Consider the following 21,604-nt stretch of genomic DNA (forward strand, 5'->3'; position numbering starts at 1 on the left):
TATATATATAATTCTAGAAGTTTCACTGCATCTTCTGCTATAATTTCAGGTGTCAAAGCCTTTTAATTACATTTAGTAGGCGCAAACAATGCGGAATTCGGTCATACATATAGAATAAATACCACACTTAAAAAACCTACTGGGGCTGATTTAATTGACGAATCCCTTTAACGCGCAGCCTCTGCTACACTTTAGTGTATTTACTGGAAGAGGCTTACCGCTTGACTTTACGAATCTATTTTCTTTCTAAATCTACGCAAGTGAGACGTGTTAACTGATAATGTACTCAGCACCTAAATGTGATTTTCATTTTCGCATAACTACACAGTATTACTGCTTTCGGAAGGACTGGAAATATTATTATGACTTACTATATAAGAGTTATTTAGTTAGTCAAAGATTTGATATGTTTCCTATTTAAATTATTAAGTAGCTAACAGGGCATATATTTATATGTAGAGATAAACATAAAGTAAGAAAACAACGTGATGTGGGCGTGTACATTATTTTAAATATGGAAATCTCAGGAATAGAAAATAAATAAAAGCAATCATTTTGTAATGTTTGGTGAAGCAAAAGAAAAAATAGATGTACAACTATTAAATACGAACGTTGAAATGTAATAAATATTTATAGAATAAATAAGATAAGGTAATAAATCTATCTATCTATCTATCTATCTATCTATCTATCTATCTATCTATCTATCTATCTATTTATTTATTTATCTGTCTGCCTATCTATCTATATCTGTCTCTTTCACACACAGGCGTATACACATACACATATATATTCTAATTGACGGCTCATCCAAAATGGCCACCCTTGTGCAGATGAGTTCACTCTTAATTCCAATTTAACCTTCTCCAAACACTCGTCATTCACACAAAACCATACGTCAAAGAGGTACTGATACCAAGAATGGTAACTACTATAGCATCCTCCAGTAGGGCGTTACCAATCTGTTTTAACAGTAGAAGTATTTAAACACTACTCGTATCAAGAATACATCATTGAACTACACTTCTCTAAATATGATCGGAACTGAGGCAGACACTTTTTTCCAATTGTTTTCCAATAGATATTTCCAATTGTAGGACTTCACTATCTTCGCTTGGCGAAAAACATCCTTTATATAACTCAGATTGCGCTCCGAAGACTGGTCATTATCTTCAGTGCCAGAAAATATTTCAGCCCCCAATAGTTGGCGATACTTTGTATAGCTGAGTTGGTGACACTTTATAAATCTCCGGAACGGTGAACTGCTCTTTCAACTAGAGATTTATTACTGTTACGCACACATATATCCTGGACAAAACCCACATAAGGACTGATTAGTGCTAGATCATGCTCAGACCTACTCCAGTCTCTATCCCACAGATGTATTCTTTTCGTGTGTTTTCTATCACTATTATTACTACAATAGTCTCTTCTCTTGGAGCTGACTGATCTTGTATCTCCTTCACTCAAGAGCTTCTGAACTTCTCATCAAATCTGCAGTGTTCAACAGCATAATCCCTCATCAGCCCTTCTGCCCTGTCTTTCCTCTCCAGAACATCGGACTTATGTTATCGCCTTCCTGCTCATATTTTCCCTGTAAGTGTTAAACTTGTAACATTGTAATAGGGACATGAACAGCAAGTAAAAAATATGTAAATGTAGAATGAATTGAAAAGTGTTAAACAATGTCGCAACGAGAAAATGAATGAAATGAAGTCATAGAAAAAGAGATGTCAGGCTGAGTCAGATATATCGACATTATAGTTAGTGGAGTTAGTTAAATGAAATACTCTACATTATTCACTAGACAAATTGGAGTTCATTTACCGATTGTGAAATAAAAAGAAAGTTAATTTTCGATATTTTTCATTTCGACTTCGAAATACCCTTTAAGAACACCGTGTTAATAAAAAGAGTGTGAAAGTAAATATGACTGAAAAGACATCTCTAAATATCCATTGATTTTTATATATTTTCAAACAATCTTAAAAACAGAAGAGTTGCAATACATTGAACCCGCAATGAATTGGAGGAAATTTAAATCAGGTAGCTGTTCCGGTAATTTTACCTAGCGATTATTAATATGAAAATGAACCTACTTTTATAAGAATATAACAGTTCGCCTGGGCTCGACCACAATCCCTAGAGGTTAGTGTGTCGGAATCCTGATTAACACGTCATGGGTTTGATACCTTGAACAAGGCACTTTATTTAAAGTAGGTCCGATAGATTCAGCTGATGAGTACCAGGTAAGTACTGGTGCTATTTTTTTTGTTTCTTTTGCTGTTAGATACATGATGTTTCATTCGGACAAGCTTTGGAGAACCGATAAAATACCTATGATGGAAATAATTTTTCCTCCATGTGGGGAGATGCAGTGAAAAATATAAGTGGAAGGAAAATACATAAATGAATGTACATATATATATATACTTTATTTAAAAGCAGGAGAAATATGACAAAATGCTGTTACTCAGAGTTTCACGTTCCCGTTCATCGGACTGTTTTTTTAAAACAAGACTGTCCGATAAACGGGAGCCAGAAACTCTGAGAAATAGCTTTTTGTTATATTTCTGCTGGTTTTAAATAAAGCATATTACTTTATCTCTGGTATTTGAGTACCGTTTTTTACACATTGTTTCACATTTATGTGCTCACTCCGGTAAGACAGACATATAGATAGATAGATAGATAGATAGATACATACATACATACATACATACATACATACATACATACATACATATACTCGTGTTTGTGTGATGTAATACCCTTCTAATGTATATGTATTACTGAGATCAAGACAACTATTCGTGCTGAATGCAACATCCGTTCATTTGTTAACTTACTGGCGAGTGTATATACGTGTGTGTGTGTATGGATAGGTGGATTCATATATATGTTATAAAAGTAAACAAGCATAAATTTCTTCCACATAAAAATTATCCTTTGTTAGTGAAAAACATCATATATATTGTTGAGGAAAATTATGTTTAATAATTTATAAGTCAACAATGTACGTTTTGACCTTTTTCGAAAATGAAACCCTTCGCAACGTAATATTCTGTTTCCTACATATTCTGGTACAATTAATTGATAGATTCTTGTTGTTTTGAATGAGACTAGAATCATTCATTACGTTATTAGAAAAAGCTATTGTGGGGTTTAAGATTAGCGAAAGTAAACTGGGAAGTATTACATGAAATATTATCGATATTAGAAATACTAGAAATATTTTTAATAAATTGCAATGTGTAATACTTTTGGGATTTGGATGAAAAATAGTTACACTGTTTATAGTGTCCATTAAAATACTTATTTTGGGTGGTTTTTTACAGTATTTTATTTGTTTCAGCAAAGCCAACAGGTTTTGTCAATGAGAGTTAATATCATCTATATATTTTGAGGGATTCATAGTATTAGCTAGAGAATTACTTATTTTTGTTTGCATAATAGTTTGGAAATGAGATATGCGATTTGTTAATAAGATTATAATTACGTTATCTATTTGCCGCGGGAGTGATTTCTTTATACACCTATAATATAATCGTTCTTGATTTTGAAAGTATTTCTTTTATATATATAATTTTTTTTTTGTGGAGGAAATATACGTATATACATTCATTAATCCAAATCACGTCTGTTACTCGGAGTTACATACGGATACATCTATTTCAGTAGGTGAACATTTACAAATAGATATTAATTTTCATCGTTTTCTCTAGTTAATAACATTACATATATGGCCTGAAAATTTCTCATAATTCTCAAGAATATCTCTGGATATGTCTCAGGTAGTTTATCTGATGTATTTTAAGCTAAGCTATATACTTGTCTCGACATAATTATTCTAAAAACAATTTCATCGTAGACCGTTAGGAAATTGCAAATTAGATTTGCTTTAAATCGAATTCATTCTTTCATGTTATATATTATGAATTATGTTATACGTTAGGAATCTCTTTGCAAATATATTTCATATTACAATAAATGAAATATTTGTTCAAATAGTATCATGATATTGTAATGTCAATTGAATTGGACTACAACTGTCTTTTAACAAAAGACAATTAGATTCTCGAGCCACAGCTAAACATCTGAGGTGATTTTACATAAGTCGCAAAATCCAAGCTTTCGGACATATACAGTTAATCGAAGATTCACACATACACACACACACGCACGCACACATACACACAGCCTCATCAATTAAGTCATTGCACTGGGAAATAGAGAAACGAAGAAATGGAGATGTGCTGTGAAGGAGATGTAGTGGGAAAAGAGAAAAGCCAATGAGAGATGTTTTTGTGATGATGAAGTTGCTGTGATTAACATGGGACCTGATGCTCGTAGTGTCATGTGGGTAACAAGGTGATGGAAACGGAATGAGATGGAAAAGAGTGATAGTTACTTCCCAACATGGCATTATTATACTTACACTCATGCACATACGTACATATATATATATATATATATACAATATCTATACTATACACGCTCAAGCAAACACACACACACACACATATATATATATATATTTATAGATTATATACGTATGCATATATTCATATATCTATGCAGACAATTACACACGTATTTGTGTAATTACATTTCTTACGTTTTCGACCGATTTTCGTCCTGGCATTCTGTGCAAATGACCTGATACAGTGATATTACGTGATACGGTGGTACCATCCAATGGTGCAGATGTTCAGTTCGTCAGCCGATATAATATGTGCTTAATAAGCACGTTTCGTCAATATGAGATTTGTGTCCCCGGATGTTAGTAGCAGTTTAAGGCGCTTTTGATTACATCGATGTCAGTAATTGAAATGGTATTTCATTTTATCAACTCCATAGGGATGAAAGCGGAAGTTGACTTCAGTGGGATCTGAACTCAGAGCATCACTTGTCTCTTATTTATTCATGGTTTCATGTATCTCCACCAATAATTTGGTTCCGCATACCATTCCATGTTAAAGCGCCCTCACGCAGAGAGGCTATCATCGTCTGAGCATTTATCTAGGAAATGCGTTAGCCACACGTATATGGGCGTGTACGTGAATGTGAGTGTGTGTGCGTTTGTATGTGTGCATAGAGAAGAATTTTGTATCATTTTCAAGTAGTTTGATGTATGTAGTGCAATATGTTATTCTGTAGGTCAACTGATAATCCTTGGTGTATGCACTTTGTACGAGACAGGTTATTCTGATGTCTTCGGTTTTCGTCGCATACTTCTCACCAGCATGTTATCTTTATGACCTAATGTTTGTTTGGATATTTACTAGTCCTCACCACTATAATCAATTAGGTGTGGGGGTATTTTATTGGATTTCTTTGTACTTATTGTCATTCAATCCCTTTTCTAAATAGTATATTTGCAAACGCACCCACAGCCAATGCGGATACAGGACGAGTACAATATAAAATACTATTACTAGAATCCATTTTTGGTATTTTCCACAGTAACGATATACGAGTGATCGTCCTTCTGCTGTATAAATTATATAAAGAACGTATCCTACTCGTGTCCTCACCTGGTGATGAAGCAGGTATTTTCAGTGGATGCACTGCTTTCATGGACTAAGATGTGGGTGACAAAAGGATCCCTAAAACTTTCATACTCATGTTTATCAGATTGCTTACTGCATGTGGTAAGTTATTCAGGATTTTGAAGTGGAAATGCACATACAAAAATGTCTTCTTAGAAAGTTGCTTTGTTTCCGGAAATAGTTTTGTTTTACCAAGAACACGGCCCACCTGAAAGGAGTTCAATAAGTAAGGCATTGTTATTTCGGCTGTTAGTGGAACTTATTTTCATGGATTGGATAAATCCAGCTTGAATGAATAGATACTTAACACATTTTCTATTTGGAGGACAACGAAGAAAATAAAAGTTAGCTTCTTTTTGAGTTTGCTATAACAATTTCCCTTGACACAACTACAGTAAATTCTCCCGGTCTAACTGATTGAATTAGGATTTTGAAGGAAGATTTTGAGGGAGAACGTATGTCATTAAAGTATTAACAAAGGGAACAGCTTATTAAATAAGCTGGTTCTCTCCAATAATGCAACAAACCCAACAAAGACACCTCACATTCTGATAGCTCTCTCATAATGACAATGTCCTACAGTGTGTTGATTATAACACCAGCTTAGGTTCCTTTGTGATGATAGTATTTCTGTAGTTGGAAACACACTGTTGGTAAAAAGATAAAAATGCATTGGGCCGCGTCAGCTGTCTTTTTGTAATGAATTTGTTATCTTTGTTACAAATTCTCTGTTCTAGCAAGCAAATAACCAGAAAACAATTTGCATGCATCCTCGGTCAAAGGACTAACAGTTAATTGATTACATAATCACCGGAAAACGAAATAAGAATTATGTTCGTTTCATTCGTTTAATCCATAACACCTGTCGGCTCTCAGATAACTCTTTATTGCACTACAAAGTATCTTTCAAAATTTCACAACATAAAAATCAGTGACATCAAATTATTGAATACATCAACTTTAAGAATAGAAAACGTGAGCTATTAGATAAATTAAATTCAACTCATCCAAATCTAGATAGAACAGAAAATCTAGTGGGTGTTTTAATGAAGCAACATATTGTGATTCCTTTGAAATACTTTGTTACCCATCTTAAGGGTTATTTTAGAGAGAACAGACTTGAAGTTACGTTTTAAAAAATTAGACGTAATTCGGAATCTGAGTAAAAATGCTCAAAGGAAAAAAAAAAGAAAAAAACAGTTGTCTTAATCTCGAAAGACTAGTACAAAAGAACTTCAATAAACGGGAAAGAAAAATGATGGACATAGAAGACAGTTGAGATTCTATCTGCAGCAAATGGGAAGAACATTTAGGAATTCTCTGAATACAATATTTTGTGATAACTATTTCATAATTTCTTTTCATTTTACTACCGGTAATATTCTGGTACGTATCCTCATTAACAGAATAATTACTCCTATTGATAAACATTAACTCAGAATCCCCATGCGGTTTTATATCAGATGACGGATAGAGGACATGATACATTATTTGAGACAGGCTGGAAATAAAGGATACAGGAAAAAATTCAGGAATTTTACGTTGTTTTCTAGGTTTTCGCAAAATGTTTGGTGCAGTGAACTGGGAGACACCGATTGAAACATTAAGGAAAATTGCAGGACTTAATATGTTCCACATTATTTCTTTTGATGAGTCTTTGAAAGTTGTACTTGTCTCTGGAGAATTGTCTGAATCAATCGGTATCAGAAAATCCTGGCTACTGTATTGGTGAAGACTACTTGAGTAATATCCATGGGTTTATGTGGAATAACGAAGATTGTTATAAATGTTTATTAAGAAATGTATCACTTTTAAAATGAAAGCTTTTTATAACCAGTCTTAATTTAAGTGTACCGGACACGCAGTTCAGATGAATGAGGAATATCTACTCTAATTTCTACTTTACAACCAGCATTATGAAAGTGTTTGGTGTATTGGGAGAGGGATTTTAATATACGAAGATAAACTGAAAACAAATTTGTCAAATTCAAATATAACCATCGCTTCATTCAAAAGTAAGACACAAATTACTGAGCGCAAAATTATGAAGAAATTCATGATACAATACAATAAAACAATTCGCTCTGAAAAGTTAGGAGAAAGAAGGAAAAGCGGAGCATAACATCCAAATTGTCCCCCAGAATTTCCGATCGTGCTGTTATCTGCACAGATTATGACTCTGTAAAATTGAAGTCGGTGTAATGTATCACCGGAGACAAGAATCGGGTAATTGACTGATGGCTAGGACCAGCATATATCGAAATCGACGTGAGTGTACGCACCCCCCCCCCACACACACACACATACACACATTGGATTGTATATTGGATTACAAAAAAAATTCTGTTCGTTTTTCAAGGCAAAACAAGACTCAAGTCTTCAGCGCTAAGCTATTTATTCAATTCCTGATATAACTACTGTTCCACTATTTTCTGAAATCTTGTCTGCAGATCTATTATTTCCTACTTAAAGAATTTCATGTCTTTATTGGCGAAAAAGCTTTTCCATGGTAATGTTTACATCCTCCTCAAAGTTGACGGTCTGTCCATTCAATGACTTTTGAAGAGAAAGAAACAGATGAAAATCTGAAACCTCAGGATTCGGCGGATATGCAGGGTGTGGCAAAACTCCAGCCAATCTCCAATAGGTTCTATTGCATTAGCAAAGAAGTGTGCAGTCTGACATTCTCGGTATGAAAGACAATTCTTTATGATAAACAAGTGCTGAACGTTTCTGGTGGATTGCCACATTTAATTTGTCCAACTGGCCACGGTATACATCCAAATTTATGGTCCTGTCTGTGGGAAGAAGCTCTTAACAAGCAACACTTTTCGAATCGCATCATACTGAATGCATAACCTTTGAGTAAATCCTGCTTCGGAGATTGCTTGTGGTGGCCGCCGCACTCTCACCTTCAGCTTCACATCCATTTTCCGTCTCCTGTTACCATTCTCTTCAAAACAGATCGTTTTCTTTACGTTTCTGCAAAGAATCGCAGATGGAAATCCGTTATGTGAAGGCTGACATAATCAAGTTGACGTACGTTGTTTTCAACACTTGATTTGGATATTTGGAGAATATTTGGATCCTGGTCTCATTACAAAGGTTTGTGTAACCACTAATCTCATTTGACCGACCAAAGCGAGCCGCACTTTGAACAGGAAAAGTTTTCAATCGAAATCTTGAAAATCGCTCTGGCATACGTGTTCTGTAATAACATCCTCTCTGTACACAAATTTACTTTACTGCAAGTTTCTTCTGCTTTCTTACCCTTTATAAAATATAAAGCATGAAGCGTCAATAATGTTTGTTTTGGTTCTCTATCCCCATTGCTATCCAAAGCACACAAACTACAACCTTTCTAGTGGAACGTTCGTATAGAACTACGACAAAGTGTCAAGTATTTAACGAGTGCGTATGCGCAATGGGCAGACTGAAGTTAACTATTTGCTTCAGTGCTTCAAGTTTAATGTCACCAAAATCGAACGAACTATTTAACCAACCCAATACAAACACTCTATTCCTCTCTCTCTCTTTCTCTTTATTTCTTTCCCCCGCTCGCTCTCTCTCTCTGTGAGAGTGTGATTGTGTGTGTATGTTTGTGTGTACTGTGCGTGTGTACATATATATGTTATAAATACAAACGGCATAACTGAAAATATGTGCTACGTATTCACCATTAATTTTTAATTTATACTAATTAAATTGATACACGCTTTCTCAGTATCGGAATGGCTATCTAGTTTGGATTTGAACTAGTATCTCACTACACGCTAATGCAATAAATAATTTCCTATAAAACAAGGACGCTATATTTCATAGTTATAATCTATATTCGTAATATTAATGTCGATACCAATGATATGATCAACATACATTTAAGAAATATGATCCTGATGACATTAGAATCGGAGTCAGATCTCATCAAAGGGTTTAATTTCTTGTAAAACTGACGCCAATTCATGTGCCTTACTTTTCACTCACGCTAAACTACAAAGTATGACATTTTTCACTGCCACGTCCAAAGGAAATCATTATTTCAAGCGACGAAATATGACTACGTTTTCAAATTATCTTAGACTTTCAAAGTAAAAAACAGAAAACAACTCTACCCACTCTTTATTCTCCCTCAAAAAAAAAAGAACAAACAAGAATATGACTGAATAAGTGTATATATACCTGATGCAATTTCTTATGGTTTTCACCAGATTTTATTTCGATTTCGAAAATTATTAAATATATCCGATTTCAAGAAAGCTATTTTCCAAAACATTAAACACACATTTTCTCCTGCTTATATCTTTTTTTTTTTTTAAGAAAAATTTCCTTTGTAATCTTGAACATAATTCTTCCTTGATATTTCACTTTCATATCGATAAATTCCAGTCGCATCTGTAGGAAGTTCATATTATATATAATGTTTAAGTCTACTCATTTTTCCTTTATGTTGCTTTCCGATAAAAGCAAGAAGAATACAAGCCTCCACCACTATCACCCCAAAACCCACAGAAAATAGCATTCGCTTCACAGTGTGTAGACCCAATCAATCATCCTAAACTAATTAGCATATAGACTGATTTGAATAATTTTCAAAAAACAGTTTTGTAACGTATATTTATCTTCCTTTTTATTTTATTATTTCATATCTTACCCCAATTCATATTGGTATTTTATTATCTTTATAGTTTTAATTTACTATTGTAGATATTCCTTTTTTCTTTTTTCCATCTGGTAAAACTTTTTTGTTTACATTTCAGCGAAAAATTCTTTTGTGAATATTTTGAAGTTATTCAGAGAAACGATTTTGTTCTTTTCTCTATATTTAAATTTCCTATTAAAGCAGGCGTTGTGGGGAAGAGAGGCAACACTACCGGTCCTAGATACACACACACACACACACACACATACACACACACACACACACACAAACTTATACATACATACACACGCGCATGTATATATAATATATAGTAATTCATACTCGTATAGTGACTATATGTATGTATTTATGTGTATATATGTATGTGTGAATGTGAGAGTATCTTTGTGTATCCGTCGCGATTATGCATGTATGCACACTGTGATATAAAATGTATACAGACGAAATATATATTATTTTAATGGAACATTTGTAAAGGAAATAAATGAAAAAATATTTTTAAAAAATGCCGGTGAAAAAAGAACATAAGATAAAGAACGGCATGTTGAGCAACAGAGTAACAACTAGAAAAAAATTCAAATAAAGTTATGTCTTTTGCATTATAAAGAAAAGCCTTTTTTCTGTTGATATCTGATATTTTTAGCAAACGTCAGATTATGTATTTTAACTGGTAACGTTTTTAACTTATTTTATTGCATTAGCAAGCAATAAATCAATTTTCTCATAAAGCTGAATAAAATAAGTAAAGTATTGTTAAATTGAAAACTCAAATCTGTGGTAAACTTCCACGAGGGACCGCAAATTAGAAAGGCATTTAGTTAAGACATCTATCTTGAATATACTGAAGTATTTTGTACAAATTTTCTTGTTTGTTGCTTTAAGCAAAACAGTTCTCTGATGGTTTGTTTAGCGTTCGTCGTTAATATTTACAAAATAATGATTTGTTGAATAGACGCAATTTGAAGAAAGGTTACTGTCAAATATGTCGGCTATAAAACTTGGCAGGTGTATTTTTTTATTGATTTCAGAAAGGTGAAGTGTAATGTTGTCTTATGTGGAATCGAAATTCCGATCTTAAACAGTCAGAACAAATGCCATTTTATCCGGCACTATAATCTGTCACCACATCATTTAGAAAATCCTTTCACTGACGAAACTATCAGATGTTGTTATACACCGCTGGTCTCAATGCACTTCCCCACATTGTTGTAGCGTACGAATGGCTGGACGGTAAGCAGGCTAACATGCTTTCTGGAGAGGATGCCAATCCGTTAGACGGCTATCTGATTACTACTGAATGAACTGGATCAACGTAAAATCAAGTGTTTTGCTCAAGAACACAACTCACTCACCATCGGTCTCGGAATCGAAACCAGGATCCTACGATCAAATAGCAAAAGTCCAACAAAATTTAGAAAATAACATTAGAAATAAGTCTATGATGTCTCTAATACTAATCACTTAACATATGACATGAAGTAGATTCAATTACTGCATCCCTAAAACTGTTTTTGTGTGTTTGAAAGTAGAATTAGGAATGCATCAAGGTTCTCTGTGTCAACTGCGTAAAGAAGTAGTTTAATTCTTGTTTGGCTCACTTGAATAGCTTCTAAAATAATGGCATACAATGCATAATTCATTTGGAAAGCAAACTTAGTCATCAGATTAATGCTTAGTCTCAGGTGGACCGTGTTTAAAATGGTTAAGATGTTTTCCTGTGATTATCTTCCAATTTTCTTCAGCTATTATGTATATAAGACTAGATTATTTATTTTAAGATGTAAGATGGGATTTAAAGGATGTATGACTTCTACTCCTAGCAGCTTAAACGGCTTCTTTAATTTTCCCTAATTGGATCATGAGCAAACGTAATTCATTGACATAGTGTGAACATTTCCTTCATCAGATTCTGACTTTTATAGCAGAAAGTGAATTATTAATTAATGTCCTATGAATCCTAATGTGCATTGCATCAGTTCGACATAATCTTCTTCTCACATTGAAACATAGAATATTATCAAAGAGAAAATGTGTTTTGCACCACATTTCAATTGACAACAGTGACAACATCAGAGAAAATTCTTGTTAAATTTCCACCAGCAAACATATAGTATCGAGTTCAGCTGCGCAATAATATTATTGGAACCATGGAGCATTAATTCTGGAATATAATTGGCTTAATATACATACAACCACACATATTCATGCGCGCACGTTTGTAAGAAAATATGAAATGAAGGTTTTCTTTACATTAGCTACCTCACCCAAAATCTGAATATCTTAGTGTGACACAAATGAAATATTTCATTCAGTTTATACATTTTGATAAGGCATATCAATATTAACAAATACGATAGGCATCTCGAGAAAATTCAACGTAATATTTATATCATGTACATATTTTTTGCGGGGCGTCATTCAGAATAAGAACAAATTATTCAGGGTTAACATTGAAAATCTGCTATATTTCCTTTGTACCATCTTAATTTTCATGAGGAAGGAAATCTTTAGATCTGGTTGCGGTGAGTTATAATAAATACAGCTGGAAAGATTGCTAAACGAAAGAGAAAATATGAGAAATAAATAATAGAATAAAAGAAATGCATTTTCTTTTCTTACAATCAAGTATGAATTATGTTTGCTCGAATTATTCTATTTTAGTTATCGGAAACATGGAAACCGAGCGATAGATTTAGAAAAACATGATATTTGAAATATATCGACCACATTATCTAACAAAACTTGTTTCTTGGCTTAGATCATTTTTCTTATCTTAAATACCACCTATGTTTTCCGCACATTACACCTGTGGGAGAAATTTACTAGATTTACACTCATTGACAGTAGTTTATTAAGGACCGTGTGCTTGAATCAGAAGAGCAACAAAGAATGCAAAATAATCAATAATCGATAAATACTTAGGTTTGCAGCAGCATCAATCACTTGTTCCATTTCAAAGTTCTCGTTAGATCCCAGATGAAGACAAACCAGTCTATTGTTAATATGCCTTAACTATCAAATGATATCATTGAAAAGACATATTCTGAATATTGAATTTGAAACGTGCAAGATAAAGGTCTTGGTAAAATCTTATGCACCGTTCCAGGAAAATGTTGATGGCCATATGAATAAGGCATTAGTTTATTGGTCTTTGTTGCTCGATGGTGTCTTCTTCTCACTTCTGTTGCATTGCTAGCCTCAGTATTAGATCGCATATGTCACATTTCGGTTATTCAGCTGAAATTACATCACAAAAGGGTCAAATTTACACCACATCGAGAAAATGGTTTTGCGGATTATTTTGTGATATAATTCCACTGAGCTGAAGAGGTGTGATGAAAGTGGATCGGATACGAGGATTTTACGTGGTATTTGCAAGAAACCGCTGTATACAGTACACTTGCAAGCAATAGTCCGTCAATATATGATAGAATGAACTCAAGACCTATTGAAGCTTGTTTAATGTTTTACAGACCTACATTTCTGAAAATGGTATAAAGTTATCCTGAATGAATTTCCAACGGCAATATCTGTCGTCAAGTTAACGGATTATTAAAAATGCACTTCAATATGCGATGAAATATGATCTTCCATCGGAAACTGTGTCCGCTTGCGAATGATTAACATTATGTCACGTATCAGTAACTAACGTGAGAAGGAATACAGCAACAAGTACAAGAAGACCAGTAACTAATGTCGCGGTCATGAAATCAAAAGTATGCGGATTACTATTTTAAAGGCCAAGAAAATATACTCGTTCTGTAGTACCTGGAGCAATTTAAATTTATTTAGTTTTAAACAGTTTTTAGCACATTACAATAAGATTTTGTTTATCTCTGTACATACGCAGGTGAATATTTACGTACAGAGATAAGCATGCATTTATGGAACAAGACGGATTTAAAAATTTGAGGAAATAAACTAGACATACACCTATTTGCATTAACTAAGCAGAATTCGAATAAAAAAGAATCAGATTTTTGGAAAAGAACATTAGAAGATAGAGTGATGTTGAGAAAAGAGAAGAGAGTGAGAGGAAAAATCGAAGGACAAGATCTATTCATTACACATATATAATTAAAGATATCAGTTGAATAACGAGGATTATTTTTGTAAGATGCATGTACTTTCCCCTCATTTTCTCCCATTATAAGATTTATGCGGCATTGATCCATTATTGCCATTCAGTGCCAATAAAATATTGGACTAGTGTTTCTCACTGGAATATTGTCGCAGTTGGCGTTTCCACCTTTGTTCACTTTCTTAGACCACAATCACTAAAAGAATTCGTTCGGGAATCTCAGCTATAGATGTATCGTTTCCAGCTGTAATAAATGACAGTTCTTTCCTTGGTTTCTTAAAGCATATCGTAATGGAATCATAATTTTGGCTGAATTGAGCCATTGGCCAAGTTATTTCATCGTCTTCATAAGTAAAATCGAAAAGTGACACAAACGAGATTTATCTGGTGTTATTCAGTTGCCATTAATGTGTTGTCTTACAGATTTTGATAAGAGCATTGGGAACCGACTGTTTACGAACGCAAAAATACATCTGGCCGTGGCCATATCCACTTCCAATATCAGATCCACAACTGATCGTATATTTCTTACAAGAAATAGCTGTTTTGTGGCACTTCATATATTATAATCTTCTTCGGAAGAATACTTCAAGTTAATGTATACAAGTTAATGCCAAAAAAGTATCCCGGTTCCGTATCATAATGTAAATACTGAATTAAATTTAGGAGGGCTGGAAAAAATTCATCATCGTAGATTTTGAAGATGGTTCGTTGCGGTTTGATTACACAACTCTACGCGTCTAACCATGGTTAGGTACACTAAAACAAACGGGCTGTATAAGTTTCTTTTAATTTTATTTATAAGTCCGTATGTATTTTCATGCGTAATATCCATGTATGCATGTATGTATGTATGTATGTATGTATATATGTATGTATGTATGCATATATATATATGTATATATATATATATATATATATATATATATATATATATATATACAAGGATAAGAATCGAGAAAATTGCATTTTTAGTTGATAGTTGATCAGTACAGGATTAGACCAAATAATACCAACGGTCGTTTCTGCTGTCCCAGCATATTTTGATACAGAATATACCAGTCAAATTAATATTCCCGAAAATATATGTTGTTAACTCAAAGTTATCAAGGCAATCCAAGATAGGTTAAATTCAAAGTTATCAAACGAAGTATCTCTCGTAGACGAACGGATACAAAAAGAACATTAACATTAAATAGAATATTCTAAAGCAACTTTAGAACTTTACTTTTGGTGCCATCACTAAATAACGAAAGAAGCAAAAATAAACATAGGAATTCTACGTTACGAGAATTAGAAACAGAAATTTTGCACCAGGGCAGTTAGTTATCCATCTTTATGTGCTAAATATTTTAAGGAGAATTATGCATATTATATTACATGAAATCATGCATATTATATGAAAAGCAGTTAAAGAGTTATACATAATTGATATATTTAAATTGTGTTCTATATATGTGAGAGCATTTCAATGTAAAATTACCTTTACAATTCAATAATATTAATTTTGTAGTAAATATGTAATACATTTCCCCAGGGCAAAAAAAATCACATTTAAATCACCAGTATTGTACAAGAGCGCGTAACTAATTATGGGCCATGTTAAATCATACTTAGTTTCCCTATCTTTTAACTCCTAAATGCATTTACTAAGATTTGTAGAATTACATTTTCTTCAATACTTGAACGAATGAGAATAATAATGTAATCTAGATTTCCAAACAAAGTTATGTAATGATACATACGATCTCTTGTTATGACCTCATATCGATAAACAATAATCTTCCTTAAACAATGATTTTGTAAATGACAGATAATTTTGCTTTTGAACTTACAAAGATATGTATCCACTTGTATGTGGTACTCATAGTTAATAGAATTAGTACTAATCCTCCTCTCAGAAGTAGGTGCTAAGGCAAGATTTTTATCAGATTTCATGTTTTACAATGACATTTAGCCATACATTGCTTAAGAATTTGCTACCGTATATTCGAGCTTTCTGCGAAGAGGAGTCATTGAATGAAGCATTACGTTATCTGATATATTACATGCTACGTTATGAGATTTTTAAACACATCGCTCTGAATAAATACCCACCACCCGTAAAACGCTAGAAAATCCAATTTGATTTGCTTTAAATCTAATTATTTTTTTTATTAAATATGCAGCTCTTTGGCAATATATCAACTACTAAGCCAAAGATTATATAATTTTGATTACAACTGGCTTGAATTAACAGTTTTTTCCTGGATTTGAATACTACACTCTATAACCAAAGTAGAATACCTAAAGAAAATACCTATTACAATGCGTTGATCTGACACAAGAAGTTATACTTGCAAGCTATAATAAAATATGACACCAGATAATTCAATGTTACAAGAGAACAAATATTTATGACCAATTTAACAATATATAATGAATAATAGATGACAGTTCAGTATATATTCGTTGAAACTTTTCTACATCCAAACACAGTTGTCTCTTTTAAAGTTAGCAATTAGACAGAAGTATTTGCAATGGTGTAGTTTCACCATGTTTTTGAACTACACTCAAATGACTTACTGAGTGAAAAACAATATGGATGCAGAGAAATGTGAAAGCTGAATCCTGGTGTTTCAGAACGGACGCTTATGAAACGATTGGAATTGTATAGAAATAAGATTTAACTTGATTCAATTTGATTTATATGGAATTAGATACATAACACACAAATAATCTTATGTCTGTAGTTTTAACAGTGTTTTAGTGAAAGAAATGTAGATGATTTTCAGGAATTTACAAGACGGAAAAAAACCCATTTATCGTGCCATCTTGTATTTGATTTAGAAATAAATATTGGCTTCTATCACATTTAGAATTTAGCAAGAATCGGAATAGAATTAAGAGGAAACTGGCAGTTTATCATCGAGCAGGCAAGAACGAGAAGTGACTTTTGGATCGAAGCAACATCAATCTAGAAATCTAGGTTTCAAATGGAAATAGCATTGGTGGCTTTATCACGATGCAACTTGAACAGAAACATTTAGAAAGGCATGTCACAGGAAATTTGATCGATTCTTAAATGCTATTTACAATTGTTTAGCGTTAGCGTTGGCGGGAAAGCTTTTGTGCCCTATTGGCTAATGTTAGTAGTTTTCGATTCAATAATGATCATGGACAACATAATTCGAAACCATTTTAGATTTTCTTCAGTGTGAGAGCTTCTAACCAGATATATAACTTTCATCTTCACCTAATCTAATATTATATATCAACAAATAAAACTAGTTGGTGTGAATATACGCAATACTAACTATATTTGACTTAACTTATCTTTTGACCGAAAGACTTTTCCAACTGGACTCTCCACTGGCCAGCTTTTAGAACTGTTAAATAATACTTTAAAATAAATGATTGATTATCCACTCACCTACCAATCAGTAAGATCTACATTCCTTCTCTGTAGACTGGAGATCTGCGGATATCGTGATGAAAATATATTGTGGTCAGTTGACGCTTTATGAAAAAGAAAGTTACACTCAAGGTTCGAATGCAACTATATATTTCGTGATGTGAATGCTTCTTTTATATATTTCAATAATTTTGGTGTCGACTACATTGTGGTTCCATAAAGTATTGTATCACCACTAATGACTTCTTAAAAACAAAATAGATTGAAGTGATTTTCTCGTTACTTCTTTTTTCCTGTAAAAGGATTATATCGCATTATTACGAATTAATATAATATCTGTCAGATATATTATGGCTATTAAAATACAAATGTATTGTACAGTTGGGAAAGTTTTATACAATAATGGGAAGTGTGGCGATATAAGAAGTAATCGATACTCTACAGCTTTCCGAACCAAAGGGGAAGATTCTTCGCAATCTATTCGCTCTGCTAGAAAGGGGAACCGCATCCACTTCACACCATATCCTATATATTGAATAGTTTTGCATAGGTTATAATCACAAGTAAGCTCAATCTACGCCGGACAATTTGAAGGGGAACAAAACACAAACTAAGCAGCGTTTGAGTACACCCTAATCATAATTTTTTATATCTTTATTGACATCAACATCCACCGAATAACTAAACAAATGTGAGGTATTTACAAAAACAACTGAATTTTTTATAACATTATACAAACAATTACTTGTAAAAACGTACATTGAAGTATGTTATTTCTTCATTCATGGACAATGCATGTCAGTTACTATACGGCGGGATGCTGAAAAGTCCCAAGCTTTAAGGGTACCTCAAAAGTCGTAGTTAGGGGCTCAAGCTTCTGAGTTCTCTTACATGGCTTAGAAAAACGTAAGGGTGGCTTCAATAAGTGAATGAATCTGAAAGGAGAATATGTTGAATAAGATCATAATCAACTGATCCTCCTGTATTTTCTTTTACCTAAAGCCGGGAACTTTTCAGCACCCCTTCCCCGTATATTAGATATAAACTGATTCTTAAACAATAACTGTTCAACGTGCCATGTGTAATAGTTTATTCGGAAAATTCCAGAAAACATTAAGAAAATATCATTTGTTGGAGTAAATGTTGCTTTTATTTTATAACACAATTTTTGAGACTTTCGAAATGTGTTTCAACAGGGACTTTTTTCTGATGCTCCTGCCTACTATCTCTGACATCCCTTCGTAATAGCTCAAAATGCCCTGAACGCTGATCTAACTGTTCAATGTTACCCTTTCAGAAAGAATAAGACTTCAAAGATTTTACTAGTTTAGCTTAGTTTCCTATTTTAACATGGTCACAAAATGTGCCCATATATGTAAAGCACAAACAGAATTTCCACGAGATATTTCAATTCAGTCTTCAGAGTCAGCTAGCACGTAATAGGAATCTAAAATACCAACTCATTACTTGGATTCTTGCAAATATAATTCATTTTAACATTTAAAATTCCGCATATTAATAAATAAAAATTTAATCTCGCATACATCACTGGTAAATACATTTAAATAATCAGAACATAGTTATCTTCAAATAAGCCAGAATTTTATTTACATGCTGACAAAATTACAGTTATTTAAACCATAGCAAAATGGTTAAAGAATTAAGGTACTTTTCACAGCATTGTTTAATTCACTTTGAACAGTAATAAAATCGTAACAGTATTTGAAATTACATCTAGTAGTTCGATTAGTATAAATATTCGACTGAAGACGACGACGACGACGACAATACTGATAAATATCAATGATTATAAATTTTTAACAATTGTTTTAAAAGTATTTTTAGCTAAAGACAACTTTTAATATTTGCACTGTTATTATTTCGTCTAATCTCAAAATAACTGCTACTTTATCAGATCGAAATGGAACACGCAGTGAAAGCGAAATGCAAATACAATCAAGTCGGTTGTTTTAGTTTCATCATCATTATGATTATCGTTTTATCATTATTGTTATTTTGATTGTCGTATTTCATGTAAATTATTGAGAAATTTGATAGTGCTGCATTTTAAATTATTTAACATATAGATAAAACTGGATGAAATTTCCCAAGATACGAGACTACATTTTAGAAAACAGGCAGCTCTTATCGTTTATCGTATTGACATGTGAGTATATTAGACGTTCTTTAAAAATGGTAGTCTTATCATGTTACCAAGAAACATGTTCTGTATTGCGTCTCTACACAAACATATTCTCGATTCTCTATCAATATTTGCTACAATACTTCCCCTCTTCCTCTTAATTCTCCAAGCCGTCTTATTTCCACTTTTACATTTCACTTCTATCTTTTTTGCTGCTACTTTCCTCATCATAAGTCAGCTCACTCATACATTGTCAATATTGTAGTCCCAGTAATTTGATTGTGTCTTAATCCTACACCTACACATACACAAAATACTCAGAATTACACTCCTATGCATTCATATTATATAAATGTTTACATATATAACCCTGTATAATCAGATACACATGAAAATGCACACATAACTACATACATCAAGCACATCCTTAAATCTGCTTATATGTGTGCGGATATGTATGTACATATGAAAAATATACATGTGATTTGCTGAACGTGTATCTGTGTAATATATACACTAGCATACGATAATCTAGATTTAAATACAATTGTGGCATAAATTTCTTCCAGCGCGAATCTATAGTAATGTGTATCCAACGTTTGTTCAATAATTACAGATAGAAAATAATGTGTTTGAAATTCCTTGATGTAATCAAAGAATTTACTACACGAACAGTTTGTTATTTACTTCGCTTCTCAATACGTGATTTCATGTTATCCAATTCTGTTCCTACGTCAAGTTCTCCCTCTCGTCTTTCATTTAAACCCCACCAACACACTTGTATGCATAGACTGTTGTCTATTTGGAGAGGAATATAATGATAAAATTACTAATACAGTAGATTTAACCTGTTTTTCTCATAAACATCCTTTTAATTAACCTCTATTCTCAAGTAAAAATGATTCTAGACGAAAGGTAAAACAAGATAACGCAATGGTTTTATTTTCTTTATTTTCCTTCTTAGTGGATACAGAAAAGAAAAGAGTGTTGGAGAGACTAAATGTCCAGAAAACTCTTTCAGTAATTCAGGTTTCGAATATAAATGCTTCTTACAGTGCCATCCATACTGTCTACAACTAGTAGTGGAAGACAAATTAAATGCACAACACCAGAATATTTCAGTTTGGAGATTCCATTTCCTTTTCCGTAAGAAATTTGTTAATAAGACATTAAATATATGTGCAGTCGGTAAGAAGTTTGCTTCCAAACCACATGATTCCGGGTTCAATCTCACTGCGTGGCACCATAAATAATTGTCTTCTACTATAACTGCGGGCCGACCAAAGCTTTTTGAGTATATGTGGAAGACGGAAAATGAAAGATGCCCGCCGTATATCGTATATATATGTGTGCGTGTATGTGTGCTTGTCATTGTGTTTGTGTGTTTGTTAGCGTGCTTGTAGGTGTGTGTGGGTATGTTCATGTGTGTCTTTGTCTCCTCCTCCCCCACCGCTTGATAACCACTGTTGGTGTGTTTACCTACCTGTAATTTAACAGTTCGGTAAAAGATAAAAGATAAAGCACACACGCGCACACACACATACACACACGCGCACACACACACACACACACACACACACACATATATAGTATATATTTATAAACAACTTAACTGCCCTCTTTCTTACTAAAATAGTCGTTCACTATATTTTCAATCGATCAATCGAAATAGTAGAAAGTCTATAATACGCAGATAAATGTATAAGGCCCATTGTTTATGAGCATTATTATTTTTATATATTATCTGTGAAACCATACCGTATTTAGTTGGATA

At 33.1% G+C, this 21,604-nt stretch overlaps 1 long non-coding RNA gene across 2 annotated transcripts in view; it reads left to right on the forward strand.

Moving 5' to 3' along the window:
• The window catches only part of LOC128247567 (uncharacterized), a 57,830-nt gene that overhangs the window by 28,836 nt on the left and 7,390 nt on the right, over positions 1–21,604 (forward strand). For both annotated transcript variants that reach the window (XR_008263889.1, XR_008263890.1), the window contains exon 3: positions 19,775–19,854. This is a non-coding gene — a long non-coding RNA (uncharacterized LOC128247567). The remainder of the gene's footprint in view (positions 1–19,774; positions 19,855–21,604) is intronic.

This window comes from Octopus bimaculoides, chromosome 4 (assembly GCF_001194135.2).
Source record: "Octopus bimaculoides isolate UCB-OBI-ISO-001 chromosome 4, ASM119413v2, whole genome shotgun sequence".
In the NCBI taxonomy this organism is placed as follows: domain Eukaryota; kingdom Metazoa; phylum Mollusca; class Cephalopoda; order Octopoda; family Octopodidae; genus Octopus; species Octopus bimaculoides.